Raw genomic sequence first — 19,481 nt, forward strand, 5'->3', positions numbered from 1 at the left:
ACTTGCAGTAAAAGTATGTTCAAACTTTTTCCACTCGGGCCCAGAGTTGGTACTGCCAGATGAACGCCGCATTGGTAACAGCACGAAGATTACCATAAAACATTAAAATACAGAGAATTGAAAAACTACTTTCTACAACTAATTCCGAAAAGTTAAGCGTATTTACTCATTAATTTGTTTGAATATTATTATTATTATTATTATTATTATTATTATTATTATTATTATTATTATTATTATTATTATTATTATTATTATTATTATTATTGATATGAGAAGGGCCACAGTGGCTCAGTTGTAGGGCACTCACCTCTAGTGCGTGAGATCCGTGGTTCGATCCTAGGTTACGTGAAGCGGACTTTGTTATAAACAAACACGGTGTGCGTGGGTTTTCTCGAGGTTCTCCCCGGGGCCGTGGTGGCTCAGTGGTAGAGCGTTCACCTCTGGTGCTTTGGGTCCCGGGTTCGATCCCAGCCCCCAGCAAATTGACTTTGTGGTGGACAAACACTGTGTTCGTGGTTTTCTTCGGGGTTCTCCCGTTTCCTCCCACTTTCTTCATTCTACCATTTCGTTCTTTACTCATCATCACCGTCTCCTTTACCCTAACCGGCATAACCGTGGGATGTAAAATTCAAAGATTTAATATTATTTCATTTTTTTCGAAGTTCTCCCGTTTCCTCCCTGATTTTTCATTCTACCATTGTCATCCATCTCATCATCACCGTCTTTCTTAGCAGGTGCACAAGTGTGGAGCGATAAAGTAAAGAAAAATGTAAAAAAAAGTTATATATATACCCCTACTAGTTTGGCACAAGACGGACTCGAGTGGTGCTGTTTTATTCCTGCGGTGAGGAATCTATCATTTATAAGTAATTTACATTATTATTATTATTATTATTATTATTATTATTATTATTATTATTATTATTATTATTATTATTATTATTATTATTATTATTATTATTATTATTATTATTATTAATGTAATATGGTAAACTGGATGTTGTTATTTCCTGCTAAGCCAATATAATGAAGTGTTTTGTAGGTGAAGAGAATAATTTATTGTTCATTTAGCAGCGCTTTCAAATACTTTATTTAGATTCGAGCTAGGAAATAATATTTTCTGCACATTTTGTTTACTAGGCTTAGATTGTAATTAATATTTAATATTGGATAGCTTATTACAAAAACTATATATCTTCTCCACAATAATAATAATAATAATAATAATAATAATAATAATAATAATAATAATAATAATAATAATAATAATAATAATAATAATAATAATATAACTTCGTGTTCAAGAAAATATTCGCGAAAACCTCACAATTATTTGTAGATTACGTTTTATGTACGTATTTTTCCGGGAAAAATGAATTGTAACATATTGTAGACGTCTTAATTAAATATTATGGTAATTTAGTGAAATGTGAAGGAAAACAATGTATGGTAGATGTTTTCTAAAAACTCTCCATTAGTAAACTTTTCAACCTGTATTTTTTCCCCACAAAAACCAGAGCTTTTATCATGCTTTGGGGTTATTAATAAAACACATCCTTATCTTTGGGTGTAGGAAGAAAATACAATGTGAAAAATTGCACTGGGTTGAACTTGATGCATTCAGCGGTGTAGCTTTTAGCTTTTGTGCCTACGGACAACCAGATGGACTACACCCAAAAATAACTTGGATAGCGTGTAAAATTATCAAACTTGGGCATCCGTTGAAATTCCGATCTTCGATGTTTTTCACAGCCACACAAGAATATCTTCATTCCTATAGACGAAAAGTAAACATAAATAAATAAATAGAGAGTAAGCTAGGTGTTCAATGTAGCAGATGATATAGTGGGCTATAGAAATATGGGTGAATAAGATATTCCAGTAGTCGAAACTTGTAAACTTTTCAGTGTTGTTCTTTACCATGTGTAGTCTAAGACTATATCCTCTAACGCAGCGTTTCCCAACCGGTGTGCCGCGGCACACTGGTGTGCCGTGAATGGGCCGCTGGTGTGCCGCGAGGAATCGAAACAAAATTATTAAATTTTATAACAATCAAATTGTAAAACATAGGGAAAATGTATATTTGTATTTCACATTAATATGAACCTCTACTATGAATCTAAAACTTTAAGTTTCATACCGTATTACTGTTCTGTACATTTCTAATGTTGAAAAAAGTATTTGATGTCATTGTTATGACCATTATTGCTTCTTTTTTGTTGTAGACTATTTCGCAACTTGAATTCCATCTCATTCTTCTGCTGGGCACATCCTTTAGTAAATATTTGTCAGCCCAGCGTTCTCATACTTTGATTTTGCCCCCAGGGCAAAATTTTCTCAAAGAAAGCCTGTTTTACAAGTATCATTTACAAGTATGTTTACAAGTATCATTACAAAAGAGTACATCCTCATTTATTTGACATTTGAATGCATACCAGTTATGAATGGACTTCTCCCTTTCACAAAATAATAGACGACAATGTGCTTAGGTATTTTATGTGCTATCTAGGTCAATCCATTTGTGAGACATGCTAATGTAATAGAATCATATTAATATGCACGTAAGTAATGGATTTTAAAACATTAATAAGTGATAACACTAAAAAAGAGAGAAAATACACTTAATAAGTCTATAGAAAAATAATGTATGTACTATAAACATGTATGGCAACTTCCCTTTTTCAGGGATGATGTTTTTTGGAACTCCAGAAAACATTCCACCTCGGTTGTTCAGCCGCCTATAAGGTGCACAATAATATAATATAATTGAAGATCTACATACATAAAAGTAGTTGTGAATAACATTGATGGAATGGGTCACTAACTTTGTGACTCAAATAATCCAGAGGCAGTCAGACTCATTGCCCACCAGGCCCACTGACCCACATAAACCCATGACTCGGACTAAGCCGGTCTCATCTGGACAGACACATGACCCCGTAGAACCCGGAGATGAAACGTCGTCATACCCATGTGGAGTATGGTGAGGCTACTAATACAATTGTGATAAACATTATTCTCTCCTCTCTCATTACCTTTTCACTAAATATAATTTTCGTTTTGGTTTGTTGTTTGTGTCTGTGTGTGTCAACCATTGCACTGAAAGATAACTACAAGTTTTTTAAATCAGAGTAATGAAAAAAGTTACAATCACACTAAATATAAGCTACATGTTTTTCTCATGAAGAATCGTTATAGTTTAATAGACCGGTAAAACTTGTCGTTTAGAATATAAAGGATACCGCTGAACCGAAACAGTATTTTATTAATTCTTTTTGCATTGACTATGTTTAAAAAAAGCACGTATAGAAAACGAATAACAATGAACTTACATTTGTGGAAATATGAAATATTCAAAGAATGGTGTCTTGATTAAGAAATGTCACAGCGAGAATCAAACAAATCAATGTTCAAGCTCAAGCAGTGAATATCATTAATAAAATATAAAACTCTACAGTAATGGCGCAGACATATTATTTTGGCTGCTTCTGAATTCCCAGGTCTGTTCGTGTCATCGGGTCTGTCTGGATCACCGGGTCGTTTAATAACTGACACTGTTTCTGTGCATTTTTAATAAAGTTTGAGCAGAGGAGGATATGGAATTGCAAGCTCAAGGAAATACGAAAAGATGCATACATGCTTTCCATACTGTTGTAAGTTTTTTTTTTTTTTTTTTTTGACAACTCTTCACGTTGAATTCAAATTCGACCAATGTATCCCCGAAATGTGTGATATGAATTCACAAATCACATCAAAGGGATACACAGATCGGCTTTTATAAAGAGTCTTCGTCGAACTAATATCTGGATCAGGAGAGGTCTGGCATCTCTGGGGGCCCTCAACTGCAAGAAGCTAGAGATGCCCCTTTAAAAAAAAAAAAAAAAAGGTCCACTTGCGTATGTTACTAAATTCTATTATTATTGGCCCATTTAAGCAGTTACCTACCGCATTGTTTTATAGGGGCTTTATTTTAATAGCAAACCTCTACAATATGCTTACATGTTCTAATTACATAAATTCTAGCATAATATTCTTTAGAAAACAAATTTTCAATACCCTGATCAATGATATAAGGTAAGTAACCAATAAATACTACCAGGAATACTTTATACTTTTCATACTTTATTACATGAAACTTACAATACGTAGGTTACTTCAAACTTCAAAATAGTGATTTTGCATAGGCGTATAAAAATCTACATAAAAAATACTATAAAATCAAAGAAATATATACAAATGGTATACGTATTGTACTTAGATTCACTCATAAAAAGAAAATTTCAAACTATCAACCTGTAAAATTATGTTTGAATATCTAATACTGTATTCTGTTGATGAAGAAGAATATTGGCATATTATGAATACAACATTTACTAACAGAGAAAAGAAGTCTTCTTCTACCTAGCTCAGGTCTATAGGCCTAACGTCTAAATGCTTCATTAAACTAATAACTTTTTCCTAAGCTTCTCACTTGTTATTGCTGCTTCATCTTTAATCAAATTTTTATCTAAATTTACAAAAAAGTCTCGATCTACATTTATAAAAGTAGCTTAGACATTAAATCTTGGTTTAGCGTAGAAATTCTATTCTAATCTATTCTTAACAATTTTAAGTTTTGAAAAGGTCCTTCCGCAGGTTAGCTGCGAACAAAGCAGAGTTAATATAAACCTGTAAGCTGTATATAGATTGGTAAAAATTCCAGATTATGACAGCACGAAAACAATGTTAAAGGTACAGATACATGCTATGCATCTAAAAAATTTCTTCTTCACTGAGCAGTTGACATAGTTCTCTTCGCCTTCTTCTGACTCTGAACCGTCATTCGTCTTCATTTAATTTATTCGCATCAATTTCATCACTTTGATCTCACTGAGTCTAAGATCAACTTCGGTTAGGTGACAAATGGTGCGTAAGACTATTGTTGGAAATTCGTCAATGTCTGCTATTTCAGTTTTTTTTTTTTTTTTTTTTTTTTTTTTATGAAGCCATGAACAATCTTTCAAAATATCTGTTTGGATTAAATATTTTTTCAATACTTGAAGTAGCACAATCGATAATACGGAAATAGATTTGTATAAATTTCTGAAGTAACTTCTGAAATTTCGTCTTTAGCTTTTTCACTAGGCATTTTTCTTCGAAATTATCTTCTCTTCGAAGTCCAGTGAAACTTCTGCATCATCCTCATCCCCTGAAATACTATTCATGGCAATTGCGCACTATTTTGATTTGTCAAGCAGAAATTCAAAGTGCTCTGAACTAATTTTAGCAGTGATTTGTTGTAACTAGTGCTCTCAACGGGTCGGGTCGGGTCGGGTTGAAGAACGACCCGACCCGACCCGACCCGACTGACCCGAACCGTGATCCGATCTGATTGACCTGACCCGATAACCCGACCCGAGCTGACCCGGTTGACCCGACCCGACAACTCGACCCGAATAACCCGACCCGACAACCCGACCCGAGCTGACCCGATTGACCCGACCCGACAATCCGACCCGAATAACCCGACCCGACAACCCGACCCGAGCTGACCCGATTGACCCGACCCGACAACCCGACCCGAATAACCCGACCCGACCCGAGCTGACACGACTGACCCGACCCGACAACCCGACCCGAGTAGCCTGACCCGACAACCCGACCCGAACTGACCCGACCCGACAACCCGACCCGACACGTTTGAGAGCACTATGGTCACGACACTGGGTGAACGCCAAAATGCACTCACATTGGGAAACTAGTTTTAAAAGCATAATTTTAGAAAATAAAGCATAAAGCATAATTTAAAATATATAGCACAATTCTTGGAAAATTCTCTTTAGCTGAAAGTTTAACATACTGTGTTAATATTTTTTTAAAGCCAATATTTACAATGCAAAATCATTGAGAACATAACAATGCAACAATGAAAACCTTATTTTCATTTCTGTAAACTTTTCGGTGTAATCCTTTGATGTGGAGAAAAGAAAGTAAAAGAAGAAATTTTTCCGCCAACAATGAATAGTATGCAAGAACTCCATACTATATTGTTACAGTGATGACGCCAGCTTTAAGTTCTTAGGGGGGCAAAGGAGGGGCAGATACATTTTTGGGGGCGGCTATTTGCCATACCAAAAATGACATATTTATTACGTTTGACTTATTTTACATTACATTGTGTATTTCGTTGCTGTTTTTATGTTAGATCTATATGATTATAAATTAAACTTGTTTCAAATAAAATTTGCAACTAACAAATAAGTAACGTCTGCACATGAAATATTTTTCAATGAAACTTTTGAAGCCTAAACATAAATTGAATTACTTTCGCGTATGCTACAAGTAACACATTCGTCTATATGCTACGTATCTCTCGCTCTCTCCCTCCCTCCCTCCCTCCCTCTCTCTCTTTCTCTCTCTCTCTCTCTCTCTCTCTCTCTCTCTATATATATATATATATATATATATATATATATATATATATATGTAGAGAGAGAGTGCCAGAGAGAGAATTTACGAGGAGCTGCTGAAAATGTCGTAGTCCAATCCAGAAGGAGTGTAGGTACTAGGTAGAAAAATGAAACCGTAGTTTAGAAAAACATATCTCTGTATGTACAAATATAAATTTTCATATTAATAATGAACTTCTTATTGTTTCTCAGGCCTCTGAAGTGATTATGTGTGCCCAAACAGATAATTTCACGAACATCCAGATCTTTACTGTTATAACATTTTTGTTCCACCAAGGAAAGTCACCGAAGTAAATTAATTAGGAAATCAGTGAAACACCACGGGACTCTCCTCCGTTATATATAGTGTTGAAGAAGTAAGTGGCTTAGTATAAACGTAGCAATTTCTCAACAAATTAGGCTTTACATCCAGGATGATTAAAAGCAATGACTCTTCCTGGAATCATGGATGCAATTTATGACATTATTCTTGAAAATTGCAGCATTTCAGCCAGTGGTGGATATAGCCCGGGGCCGGAGGGCCTAGGCCACCCCAGGTTTTATGTGACAAAAATAATTTAAGCTATTTATATTTTATTATAGTCTGAGGTCTGCACCCCGCTTTCTCAGTTTTTACCTTCTCAGCAAAACTTGTGTCAGGGATTCTGGGCATTTCTTTGGAACTCGTCGGTAGCATAATTCAGAATGGCTTGGGTATGCGCAAGTTCTCGTCATAATGGGTTCCCAAAATATATGTCAGGGGAATAAAAGAGTAACGGCATTAAGAGAAGTATTCTTCCAATTTGACCGTAATGCTGATCAATTTCGCTGACGAATAGTAACCATAGATGAAATATGGTTGTACCACTATGATCCTGAATCGGAACAACAGTCAATGGAGTATAGCACTCATTTCTCCATCGTCCCAAGAAGTTCAGGACACAGAAGTAGCTTGGAAAACTATTTGGAACATTCTTCTGGTATAAGTATGGAGTGGTAGACTACCTCCTCAATGGTCAGATATTTAATCCAGAATCTCTACATTACTTACAAAACTGAAAGAAAAATTCAAAGTTCAACGCTGCGGAAAATGAAAAGAAAGGAATTCTGTTCCTTCAGGAGAATACACCTGTCCTCAAGCCCCTGCGAACATAACTGACATTGCATAATCTAGGATTTCAATGTCTGGATCATTCTTATTCCGCAGATTTAGCTCCGTCTAACTATTACCTGTACTTATTTCCCAAACTTAAATAACACTTGAAAGATGCCATTTTAGATCTGATAGGGGTAGTGCTACGAACAGTGGTGCGAGGAAATCTAGATTTTTTTTAACTTTTCTGCAAAAGCTGGAGCACTGTACAAGGTAGTATATTGACTCTCGGGGGAAGAGAAGAAGAAGTAAAACTTCACCAATCCACGTGCACTCCTTCTGGGTTGGGCTACGAATTTTTCAGCAGTTCCTAGTCAATATGGTAGACGTCACGTCAGTACTTTCAAACAATTTAAGTAAAGGAGCACTAGTATAAACCAATTACTAACTAAAGATCAGCACTCTGACAATACATTTTATTGGGAATCAATTTCATTTCATAATTTTATTATTATCATTTGCAGGAAGGGAAAACACAACTCTTTTTATCTCCTTCAAAAAATTAAGCCCTGGTAGTTGCAAACTAAGCTGTTATAAGCACATCCTCTGAATATTGGAAGCCGAGAATAATGTTTCAGAAAAAAGAAGTTTTAAATAAAACAAAATATGAAACTGAAAACTTCAAACCTGGACAAATACAAACAAGTTACGTAACTAGTTTTACCTTTCTTTTGTTTCCAATCGAAGTTGATCCAATGAGAAGAAAACAAGTCGACCAAATCTACTAATGTTCGCTACTCACAATTATTAAAAATCATAAGAAAGAAGTATAACTAAAATTTACCTCAAAAGGGGCTAAATTAGAAAACAGGAATATGCGTGCATACCCAGACGCTCAAAGAAGAAAGCTTGAGGATTAATCTGCCACATAGTAAATTCATGGAAAGTAGACTACAATTTGTCAATGAGATTGGTTATGATACTGATATATAATACTACATGAAGAATGTTTAAAGATTGTACGAGTCTGGGGAGGCAGTCTAGGTGGCAGTCAGGGGGCAGAAGTAGCTACTAGGGGGGCGCTCGCCCCCCTTGCCCCCCTCTGGCGTCATCACTGTATTGTTATGTTTACTTTTTGAACTTAAGCACTTTCTGTACTTTTTGGTGGCATCTCTTACCTTCCCTTTCTGTATATATGTACCTGTAAGGCGCACACAAATGATAGAAAAAATTTATTCGAGCAAAGCACATCTCTTTACAATGAATTAAGTAGAAAGTTCATTAAATATGAGAGAAACTAGTTGCAAAAAAATATCAATAAATAGATCAAGATATTTAGAATATTTGATGTATAATAAATATATATTATACACGATTAATGTAAAATAATCATTGAAATTAACAATAAAGCATAATTTAAAAAAAAACATAATTAAACAAGAAATAAACCATAATGTGGGTTGCCATAACAATTAAGTTGTATGAAGACGAGAAGAAAACGAAAGCTGATTCCTTAACGAATTTCGTTGATCTTCTTTGTGTCTACAAAAACGCATTCCTAGAAACCTACAAGCTAGGTATCATCTCTGTGATTATATCAGTTTCTAGTGCTACATGTGAAAGGTCATTCTCTTCTTTGAAAAGATTAAAAACTTGTATATGCAAGTCAATGACTCATGATAGGTTGAAAAACTTAGTGTTACTTTATATTGAGAAGAAAATTGCTAAATCGTTAGATCTTTAACAAGTTGTAGATATGTTTGCTGCTGCCCACACGAATAGAAAGATCCTCTTCAAGTAGAGGCATGAACCTATAAGTTATTTTCTTTACCTGTAAAAGTGTATTTGCTTCCACTTAAGTCAACCAGCTACACATATTTTAAACGCCATGATTAAATAACTATTTACTTATATTAGAAATCAATTACATTAATGAATCCTAGTTGTTTGAGGTACTAAATTCTTATATTTTCACTGTTTTCCAAAGAGTAAAATCATGAACAATAAAGGCGGATTTTCATGTGTCCTTTACCTCCGTGAGTTGCGAGCGATTGTGCTAAACAGCCAATGAAATCACGCATCGGAGATGGCGCGCTACACTCGCGTCAGAGTAGAAATTTGTTCAATTCTGACGGAAGTAGCGCGCGTACACTATTGTATTCACTGACTAACATGGCGGAAGTCGCAAACTTTCTATTTTACGCATGCGCATTAGCTAGGGAGTAGTAATTTGGCGCAATACACGCACGGATGTATGAAAACGAAAATAATTTACGGTGAATACGCTACATGTGATGCTTCCGTTCTAACGCGGGCATGAAAATCCGCCTTAAAGATGGAAACATTCACCTTGAATACACACACACACACACACACATATATATATATATATATATATATATATATATATATATATATATATATATATATATATATATATAAATATATATATATATAATGGAGATGTCCCCCTCAAAATCCCCTTGGGCCCTTCATTGCCCCCCCCCTGAAAAATACTCTAGCTACGCTACTGGACACCATGCACCAGAGATGAATTCTCTACCACTGAGCCACCGCGGCCCTGCTTGGGCTTGGTCGTCCATATCCAATCTCTCTTTCGGCGTTGCTTAAACAACTTCTAGTTTTGTTCTAAATCCAGACTCCATATTGGCGTAGATATTAATATTACAGTCGATTGGTAAAATCAATCTTCCACATTTAAAACTTAAAGTACACACAAGTAGAAAAATAAGCATTTATCATAAAAACACTAGCTGCAAGTGCTCAAAATAGATTTATGGTTTCTATAAAATCAATTGAAAATTGCTATTTTTAATTAGGCAGCTAGTGAAAAACAGCAGCTTTCGACTCCAGCTGAGTTTAAACTCAACCTAAACTCAGTTGACAAAAGTGAACTGACCCGACTGACCCGAACCGATAACCCGACCCGATAACCCGACTGACCCGACCCGAGTGACCCGACCCGACCCGACAACCCGACCCGAGTGACCCGACCCGATAACCCGACCCGACAACCCGACCCGAGTAACTCGACCCGACAACCCGACCCGAGTAACTCGACCCGACAACCCGACCCGAGCTGACCCGATTGACCCGACCCGAATAACCCGACAACCCGACCCGAGATGACCCGACTGACCCGACCCGACAACCCGACCCGATTAGCCTGACCCGACAACCCGACCCGAGCTGACCCGACTGACCCGACCCGATAACCCGACCCGAGTTGACCTGACCCGACCCGTTTGAGAGCACTAGTTGTAACAAAGTTTGCACCAATTTCCAAGCCAATTCTTTAAGTATTTTGAAACGGGAGTTGTGATCAGAAAAATATCGAGCATGACAAAAGCATGAGAATATATTCGACCGCGAACTTTGATTTGCAATCCAAGCTTCCATTCAATATTTTATTTAAAACATTCAACAAATAGGTCAACTTTCCTGAGTTGGTATCACTTATCAAAAACTGTTCGTCAATAATTGATGAAAATGGCGTATTCTTACTCCACCATCTTATGGCACCAATTTTTTAGAGTCTGCAAGTTTGGTGCTGGCATTGTTTCTTTTTAGTCTCTTTCTCTCAGACAGTCGTTCTCTTGTATAACAAGAACTTAAGAAAACAGCCGATTCCTCTACTAAACCCCCCCCCCAAAAAAAAAAAAAAAATCTACTTGGAGCAAATTTAATGTAGAATCAGCTACAGCCAAATTTAGTACTTGTCCCATGCAGTGTAAGTTAAATACAGATTCTCCCTTTTGAAATGCTCTTGAAGACCGTTGTAACAGTCGCTCATGTTACTCGCCCCATCGAAAGAACACGAAATAATATTCGAAATTTTAATGCCACATTCAATTAGCTCTGACTTTATACATTCGTACAAAGCAAGTCCACTTGAATCATCAACAACAAGTCTTTCATATACCTTTCCTTGGACTACGTAGCGGACACATATTGCCAACTGGTCTATGAAAGCTATACCATGTGTATTAATGTTATCCACCATCAAGTTACAAACAACAATGTCTTGAAGGTTTTTCAAAATAATATTTCGTCCAAATGTATTATCTTGATTAACTTTTTGACGAATCTTTTCTACAAAAGAAGTCAAGAGAGAGCCTCGTCCAGTTTGTCCTTTTGTCGATTTTCCTTCTACTTCCCTTTTTCCTTTGTTTTCAGTTTGTGTGCTTTGGTGCCTTCAATACACTTTGTAACATGATTTTGCAAAATCACATCATAATTTTGCAACTAACATGACCAATTCAAGGAGATTCCCATGGTCTTTGACAGAATCTAATGAATGCGCCCCTTCTGACTCCCTTTTCTGTGAACAATTCCTTATCTTCTTATAAATAACACTATGTCGATTAAACGCTGTATAACCAATCTTCTGGGCTGAATTTCTGCTTCTCTCTTTTTTGTCTGATTGGAAGCTAATAATGTTGAAATATCATGTCCGCTTTCGCTTTCGAAAGTTGCCATCGCCACGGGGATGCGAAAACAGTGCAACGACACCCGAAGTCCTAAATGTCAGCTTTCTATACCGAAGTCCGTTACCTCTTAATTCAGGTAGCTCTCCAATTGTCCTTACGATGCTGATAAACACTGAAATTTTTGAGTGTCGCCATCGGAAATCGAACTCGAGGCCATGAGCATCGTAGGCACGTGCGCTTACCATTTAGCTAAACACAATACTAATCAGCGAAAATATTTTTAATTTCTAACGTCACTTGTATTTTGACAATTCAAAGGGGGTCCCCAAAACAGAAAAAAAATGATACCAAAATTGCTAGCAATCTAAAATTTCACAAACTACGGAATAATAAACGGGTTGAGCGGGGGTCTCTGTGCGTTCCAATGCTTGCACTGTCGCTATTCTTTACTGAGTACCACTAAGTTTCATATTTTAGGTCTAAATTTCAGCAGCTCACCAGGTTTGCTTTCACCACCAGGGGGTCGCAGTGGCTTAGTGGTAGAGCGTTCACTTCCGGTGCTTGGGGTCCGTGGTTTGATTCCAGCTCGTGCCGTGTGAACTTTGTGGTTGACAAACACTGTGTTCGTGGTTTTTCTCGGGGTTCTCCCGTTTCCTCCCACTTTCTTCATTTCATTCATTTCTCATAATTACCGTCTCCTTTAGCCTAACCGGCATAAGCGTAGGACGTAAAACTCAAAGATTTCATTTAATTTTCATTTTCAGGTTTGCTTTCTTTCAGAATTTAAACCAAATTTGTGTACTGCAAGGTAATTTTATATTAATGCTTATTGCAAACATGAGTTAGTGCAAATGAGGCATAGCCCTACAGCTATGAAATAATTTTCACATATCCTATGATTGAGTGCGATGGAGTAGTATCTAAATGTATGTAAACGTTTTTAATACCAAACAAAAATTTATAGTTTTGTTCTTGGGAGCCACACAGCTCCGGGGCCCTCGACGATTGCCGATCTGCCTACCTAGCCAGACCGCCCCTGATTTGGATCTTCTATGATCGTGGTCCATGTACAGTAGGCCATTTACCGTTGTTACCACCACCTAAAAGTAATGCTTATCAATATATATATAGCATTACTTACACGATTTACAGTTTATGACAATTTGTGAAGATATGAAAGTACCACCAAATATCATCTAACATCTTTTGAAACATCAAAACTACTCAAAACATTCTTTTTTCTTTCTTTCTTTTTTTTTTTTTTTTTTTTTTTTGTCAAACTGCACATATACTTTCTTTTTTTACCTTGCAAGCTGAGACACTTTCTGTCGTAGGCATGGTCACTTCTCCTGGCTTCTAACTTGAGGAAACGGACTAATTCGATGACATGAGGATTTTGCTTGTTTAGCAGAGTATGTAATCTGTTATCCCAATCCTCTGCAGGATTATTTGTTCTATGGCGTTTTTCATGAGAGTTTCACATGCTAATTGGGACTGTAGAATTTTCTAGCCACTGGTAAATGAAATAGCCATAGAACTGCTCAAGCTTAGGAGATGTCTTTTTTGAATAAACAATCAACCACTGTCGACAATTTCTAACGGAACAAAAGCTAATGATTATAAACATTCGAACCTCAAGTCATTGTTTTTGTAGTCTGTAACGAAGACCAAATCTTGTATCTTACACCAAAGACACTGGTTAAAGTGAAAATTGCACACACTTATGGAAGCTGAAGGGAAAATTGTCCTAAAAGAATTTATTACTGTTTCCTTGAAGTCTACCATTACAACTTCAGGATTCCAACCCAGGACTTCAGCCTTTCATATATATGCTTTCTGTTGTTCGGGAGAAGACTAAAAACTGCTGTAATCACATTAGTTGCCTCTATTGAACTTCCAATATGTGCATGAATTACAAAAATTTTGGGAGAAAAGTTTGTTGTAGCTCTTAAATGGGCCATCAATAAAGAAGGTCGTAATGGCCTGTAAAATGAAACTCTTCAAGGTAGTGTTGTAAATAGAAAAACAACCGTTCGTATTTTTCAGAAATGTACGTTTTATTTTAGAAAAAAAAAACATTGGCTCTCGTTTTCTTCTAAATTTCGTTTTTTTTTTAAATAGTCATTTGTAATGTTTCTTACGTCTATTTAAGTATGAATTATTTTTATGTAGATGTAATTACCGTAAAATGCAACATAAATTAAACGCTAGATAGGCTACTGATACGGTACAAATTGTATATGAGTAGCATACCTACTAACAATTCGAGTTTCAACAGTGTTTCATTAATATTAACAAAGAAATAAAAGTACATAGAAATGAAAATGTTTTTTCATGAAAGCATTCCTTCATTAAGTACGAAAATAATATCACGTACAGTATAAAATGCAAATAACTTATCTAAAGGTATAAACTAATACTAATTTGCCTACTAGTATATTTCTAAGTATCATATATAAATAATTTGTCGACTGGATATATGATATGCAGGACCGGCTCTACTATATGTGAAACGACATTTGCACGGGGCGATAATATCTGTCATTAATACTTTATTTAAAATAAATATTTCTTGTTGGAAACAGACTTCATGATGATGGTAGTTAAATTTACTAACCTGACCTATTTGAATACTATATTTCTAAAGTATGTTTAGGTTGCATTAGTTTAAGGTCATATGGACAGTGCTAGAGCAAGTGGTCAAATAAATCCCAGCACAAATTGCTTGATTGTTGTCAAATACTGTACAAGAACTCAATTCTCGCATACCTGTTCCATTTAGTTAGGTATCAGAGTTCTAATGTGAAAGCTACTCTTGTCTTTGTCACAAATAAGATCGTTATCGTTGAAGGTGGAAACAACTTTTAAAAAAAATGTAGAAGGAAAATCAAGAAATAAAGATAAAAGAGCTAGTTGCACTATAATTGCAAACGGATATATTGAGATTGAAGTTTGATATTGAATTCTATAAAAAGGATTACCATCTTTCCTCTGCAAGTGTGTTTACTTTAACTTTCACTAACATAATATATTAATATTTAAAGAAAAAACAGGCACAAAGAGAATGTATTTGTAGTATTTAAGCCTTTCTGAGTGTGAGTGCATTTTGCCTCCCCTTTGTTGTTCATGCTCGAGTAGCATACTTAAAACGGTGACTTTTAAGATTTATTCTTTCTGGAGAAAGGGGGAGGCGGCAAATTATGGCATTGCACGGGGCGATAAATAGCGTAGGGCCGGCACTGATAATATGTACACTCTCGTCCAAGTATAATGATAGTGTGCAACATAGTCAATGATCTTTATTTTTTTTTTTTTCAATGGGTGCCCACGCTTCACCACTTATAAAATAAATCTTAACGTTTCATAATTTTTTCATGTTATGTAACTGATCCAATATTCCACTGGTTCCAAACTGGGGAGGCTACCTCTGAGATGCATGAAAAAAAAAATAATAATAATAAATAAAGACGTCACAGATTACTGAAATAGCATGAATTGCAAAATTACTTTTAACACTCTAAAGGCGTCAGTTTTTTTATTTTCAACCGTGATTAGCTAATCTTTTTATTGAACAAACTTCCAATTACACATTGAGATTTTGTTTTACTGATTCTAATATGTACTTTATGGGACAGAAACATGGACATTACGCAAAAACGATTAGAAAATTGGACGCTTTAGACAAACGTGGGCATGGAGAAAAATAATAGAATTAGCTGGGTTGAACGGAAAAGAATGAGAAGGTGTTAGAAATAGTAGCAGTAGGGGAGAAAAGAAGAATTTTGGATGAAATTAAGAGGAGAAAGAGGAATTGATTGGGACGTTGGCTGAGGAGGAACTGTATTATGAGGTACGAGCTAGAAGGTATGGTGAAAGGGATGAGAGGGAGGGGGCAAGGAGTCTGTAGTTGAAGGAAGATATTAAAACAGAAAATTTCTACGCAAGACGAAGAAACTAGTTGAGGACCACCGTACATCGAAGTTTCTCAGTTGCAACACGTGATCTGCCAATTATAGCAGAATAGGTATGATGATATGTTTACCAATATTGGCAAAAAAAAAAAAAAAAAAAAAGAGGGAAAAATTAAAAAATAATAATGATTATAATTAAACCTCTTAACATTTTATAACACTTTTAGTGAAATCTGAAAACGACTCAACTGTCTATGTCTTTTGTGGAAACTCAATGTATACAAATACTTTTGACCTATATTAGAAATATAAAATAACGGCATCAAACTCCAAGTTATTTGAAATAACTGTACAAAATATCTCTAATTTTTGAATATGGATTCATTGTTGTATAATGTTATTTCGCACAATCTTCGATGTGCCATATACCTAAGAAGGCTAAAAGTTATATTGATAAAGAATTATTCAACATGTAAGCATCCGCTCATGAAATCAAACTTGCGGTAACTTGCACTAAGCTTTTGAAGATGTCATGAAAATGTTACTTCGATATTAATTTTATAAGCGCACATTAAAAATTTTCAGCGGATGCTTGAACCTCGGAGCCAAGGCCATACCCATGTAGTCGGCACCTATAGTGTATAGAATTACCGATGTTCAATAGCACTTTTTTCTTTAGTTTTGGAAAAAGAACACCACTAATATGTTTTGAAATGAAATAAAATATCTAGTTTAACATCCCACGATTATGCACCGAGACTAAGGTAGACGACGATAATGAGAAATGAATGAAATGTTGGAATGAAGAAAGTGGGAGGAAACGAGAAAACCTCGAGGAAATCCCCACACACGGTGTTTGTCCACCAAAAAAGCTCACATGGTGCAAGCTGGGATCGAACCAGGGACCCCATGCAGCAGAGGTGAACGCTATATCGCTGAGCCATCGCGGCCAAAACATATTTCAATTTACTTTTCACTTATCTGCTTCTTATGGATACAACTATTCTACGTATGATTTCCCAAATCCAGTCATGGGCCTCGTAAATGAATCAAATGATGACCAAAGTAAATCAGACACTGAAGTTCTTATACCTTGTAAAAGTTCATACAATTATGCTCTCGGTCGTCTCGCGAACAACCGACTCAGAAAATGACATACTGTAGCTATATGCTACAGAGGCAGATCGACTAACACGGATTGGTAAAACTTCTGGGAACATATTCACTCCAGTGGCATTTTTACTGATTCAAGAAATTCAAGTGAAAGATGTAACGATTCCTTCCCTTTTTACCTTCTATTACAAAATCAAATAGTAAAGGTACTTTCGCGAAAGAGTCTTGGTTTTGGTCTTGGTCTTGGTCGTGCATCGGGATTCCTGGTCTTGGTCTTGGTCTTGCATGCAAGACTTTTGCAGAAACTGCAAGACCAAGTATCTTGCGCTCGTCACTACATTATTCACTCCAGGAATTTGAAGCAAATCCCCATTGTGCGTTGCTAGTTGTGGCCTTAAAATGTGTCATATTGCCCTATGTTCGCACTTTAGGGGGTTGTTTATCCCTTTCATCCCCACGTGTGCCGATATAAAAAATACGTTTGACGTACTTTTGATTTCTTTATTCATTCCAAAAAATTCAAGCAAATCTCTATTGTGCGTTGCTTGTTATGGCCTTGTTAAAAGCTGTCATATTGCCCTATGTTCGCACTTTCGGGAGTTGTTTACCTCCTTCATTCCCCATGTTGGCCGATATAAAAGAAACTATATCCTAATTTAGATTCCAGGAGTTTCAAGCAAATCGGAGTGTGACACTTGGAAAACCTTGCTTGTAAGTAATGAAATCAACGAATTGAATTTAAAACCGTTTATATCTAATTAGTGCCTACTCCCCATAACACTACACCATAATTAGTTGCTACAATCATGCCTACTCATCTAAATTTTGAAGTTCTTTAAGAATTCATAGCAACACCAGGTACTCGAAAAAGCACACGAATATTGTCTTATTTAGTATCTTATGTAAATGAGCATATTTCCAGTCTGAATTTCAGTAGTTAACGTCCTCACGTTTGAGTCGCAAAACTACCTTCTGAGGCGAAATCTTATTCAGATCCTCTAGCGACCCATCAAATAGTGGACGTTTTGTGAAACTTGTTAAATCAGTTTCTCTATTTAGGAGACCTCAAAAAATAACACTTTTGTGGACTTTTTTTTTTTTTACGTTATTCCGTTTTATGAGGTGGGGGAGGGGTGTAACATATATGCTACAATGGGTTTATGCGACAATAAGATGCCACATAGAAAGTAAGTAGTGTAGTAGGTATTGGTGCACGACTTTTTAACTAAATGAGAAATTTAGCCAACTGCGTATTGAGGCTTGTCAGTGCTATATATAAATCAAACATGGCTATTAGTAGAAAAATAAATTTTATTACCTTTAACAAAATAATAATAAAATATAGATTCCTTGTTAATGCCGAAATTTTAACAATTCTTAATGAAACTTAATTGTGGCTATTCTTGCATTTATAAGTAAATTCAATATGGTTAATTTTTCCACACAATCCAACAAAACCATTACACAAATGAAAATCGAGAGTAATGCCATTCGGTAAACATACTATGAAGTTTTTCATTTTTGTTGGATTGGATTTTACTTTAACGTATTGCCAAATTTTCAGATTCCGTGAAATATCATTTGTTCATCAAAGCTGGGATTTCGTTCTCTGGGATTTTGAATACAAGCATCTCTTATTTTCTGAAAATGCGGTCTTACCTTCCACAATGAGTCTCATTTTTTTTTTCTTCTGTTCTAGTTTTCCAGCACGTCCGAAGTCTTGGGAATCCTATTAATAATTCAATCTTGCTAACACCCCAGAATTTTTTTTAAAAATGGAATGAAATGAAATCTTTTAGTTTTACGTCCGACGGTTGTGCAGGCTATACTAAAGGAGACGGTGATGATGATAAACGAATGAAATGGTGGAATGAGGAAAGTAGAAGAAAACGGGGGCTCCGTGAGAAAAACACCTGTTTGTTCAGCACAAAGTTCACTTGGCGCGAGTTGGGATCAAATCAAGGGCCCCATGCACTAGAGATGAACGCTCTACCACTGAGTCACCGCAGCCCCAGAATTTTTAAATTTCTTCTGCTGTTGTGTTTATACTTTTTTCAGAAACTGTCACTGATCTTACATTATAGTATTTAAGCATGGTTTTAAAACTCTATTATCTATAGTATTCAATCGGAGTATTTACGCCACGAGAATCTGAAGTTCCCAGTTCATCAACAAAAGCAGAACCTAAAGTCCTAGGTGTATCATTTCCAATGCCTTGTCGATCGTTGAAACTAGAAAATTCATTCTTTTAATATTAAATAATATGCTGTGTTACGTGAGAATTTGGCACTACCATTCAGTCTATTAATCTTACTTCTCACGATGGCGCCATTTTATTGGGCGTTCCGGTGCATCCTTGCAGCTCTGAATTGCATATCTTTGTACTTATTCATCTTCACTAGATGTTTCAGAGTTCATATCTGACGGTTCGTAAGCTAAATCGTCATCCGACGGTGGCTCTTCAATATCTGAACTATTTGAA

The sequence above is a fragment of the Thermobia domestica genome, chromosome 3, assembly GCF_964235325.1.
Source record: "Thermobia domestica chromosome 3, izTheDome1.hap1.1, whole genome shotgun sequence".
In the NCBI taxonomy this organism is placed as follows: domain Eukaryota; kingdom Metazoa; phylum Arthropoda; class Insecta; order Zygentoma; family Lepismatidae; genus Thermobia; species Thermobia domestica.